Source organism: Triticum dicoccoides, chromosome 1B (genome assembly GCF_002162155.2).
Source record: "Triticum dicoccoides isolate Atlit2015 ecotype Zavitan chromosome 1B, WEW_v2.0, whole genome shotgun sequence".
NCBI lineage: Eukaryota > Viridiplantae > Streptophyta > Magnoliopsida > Poales > Poaceae > Triticum > Triticum dicoccoides.
Genome location: NC_041381.1, coordinates 7196623 through 7199206, shown reverse-complemented (window position 1 = coordinate 7199206; position 2584 = coordinate 7196623).

Here is a 2584-nt window from a genome sequence, read left to right as displayed (position 1 = left end):
AAGTTCATCAACCTAATTAAACAGCTACAAGTAACATGAACAAGCACTAATGCCTTCCGCGCGTGTTCCTGGTGCCACGCTTGCAGGCAATCTTCTTCCTCCTAGAAGCACGAGCCTCCTCTTCATGCACTTCCTCCTCCGCCTCCGCCTCCGCCTCCGCCTCATCATCAAAGCTAGCCATCCGCGAGGTCCCTACGACCACCTTTGGGTTGCCTCTGTTGTCATAGCCATTCAAACATGTGCAATACGGTCAACGGGAAAGTAAAGAGGGGAACACTTTACCACATAGTTAATCACCGGAACTGCAGGGACTCCTTGCCCTTGCCTGACATCTCTGTTGTACTTCCCCTTTGCTAGATCCTCAAAGTTTACGGGTTCTTCAAGAATATCCTCATTATATGCCGGCGGGCATATCTCAACTCGAGTAGTTCCAATAAACCATCGTACGTAGTTATCAAAAGCAAGTGGGTTGTGCTCACGAAGCGGGGCGCGTGCAGTGCTACGAGCTTGCTCCACACAAAGCTGGAAGCGGGTAACATACGCAGAATGATGCTTGTCCCAGTCCTTTATCGTCCGCTGCCTTCTCCTATCCAACCTGCGTGGTATAAAACCAAACATTAGCACAATCAAAAGGAGTCCCGATGATTAGACAATACGCAGACATGCTCTCTTACCTATGAAGTGCTTTGTCCGTGTCCACCCAATCCGGCGGGTGAGGCTGGAAAAGACCAAACTGACGATACACGCGATGCGGCAAATGAAACTCAACCGCCCAGTTGCATATCAGTGGGCACCGCATAAGCCAGAGATCCTTATCCCACAAGCACATCGGGGTGAGGCGGAACTCCGCGGTGTACCCCAAGCTCTCACCCGCACCATATGGCTGCCATTCCACCTATGAAACATGGCAACAATGCAAATTTGATGACTATTTTTCAAGCAAGCATGAGAAAGGACTGAAGTAATGACCTCCTTACCTGCTCAGGCGTAATCGTGTCCAACTCGGCAATGTACTTTTGGTACATGAGATTGACATCGTTCGTCATCTCGGAAACGATATCCCACTTGTAAGCCCACGTGGGGCGCCGTAATTCGTCATGTTCATCTGCATACCAAGGATCAAACCTGACGCTCTTCGGGCGTCCAACAGGCAGACGCTCCCAGCTCCATACAGAAAGTAGAAGCAGATTACCACCAATGCCTGCACTAGGTGTGATCCTGCAACACACATCGTCCAGCTACATATGAAAGAAAAACAATGTTAACTTGACAGCAAGCTTGCGTTGCTAATGAAGAAATGAGTTGATCACAAAACAGACAAACTACCTGTCGGTACAAGTAGGCAAGAGTCGCTGAACCCCAGCTCCATTTGCTATCGAAGACGGTCAACGCCTTCAGCCACATCCATTGAGCGTTCTTGCCAGTGGAGTCGGGAAACAAAGTCCTCGACACAACGTACCACATATACACACGAGCATGTGTCTGGATCACATCATTAGTGGCATCCGGAGGGCACGTCGCAAAGTTATTTTGAATCCATGTGAAAGCAGCTCCGGCCGCTTTCCTTTCCCTCTTCTTCTCCTCTTCTCCCTCCTCTACATCATCCTCAGCCTTGGTAGGAGCCATACCGATAAGAGCAATCATCTGCTCGCACCACCCATCAGAATCGGTGCTCATACAGAGAGGCCTCCCGTCGATAGCAAGACCGGTGATCAACGAGACATCCTCGAGCGTCACGGTCATCTCCCCGGTCCAAAGATGGAAACTGTGGGTCTCCAGCCTCCACCGATCAACAAGAGCGGACACCAGTGGAGCGTTCAGATTCGGCGTGGACCGGCTGACCAACAGAATCCACGGGAGTAGTCCTGCCTGCTTGATGTACGGTGTGTACCGCTCATCGTAAGGCATGGCAGGACCAGAGACCCCGTGATACCGAATCTTCAGAGGTTCAAGCTTCTGCAAAAAACAAGTAATGACAAATCTTAGGGCATGTAAATTTCAACTAAAGGCAAATTTGCAAAATATTTAGATTACTCATTATTACCTTATCCTTCTCGCGCATCATGTAGGCCCAGTGTTGCACGTCGCAGACATCGTCCAGAAGCCAAACCATCCTTACAATTTCAAACAATAAACATATAAGAGTTCATCTTCATCTCAAATATCGGTATAAACATGTGTTCAACTACAAGAATCTCAACATCTCCTTCTCACACAATGAATATGTCATATGTGTTCAAATAAACTAAACATCTAATATTTCAAATAAACTCAACATTTAATATTTGAAATAAACTCAACATCTAATATATATCTAAACAAACTTCTCATATATGTCTACAAAAATCAACATCTCATAGTTATCTATAAAAATAGGCATCTCATATATATCTAAAAAAAACTAAACAATCTAGGGTTTCACTAACAAGAATCATATATTGTGAACTAATAAATAACACTACAGTACTATCAATATGAATACACATCATAAATCGAGCAAACCAAACAAATCAAGGGTTCCATCAAATCTTGGACAAATCTCTAAAATGGCAACAAATTTACGGAGCAAAAGAAAGAGAACGGA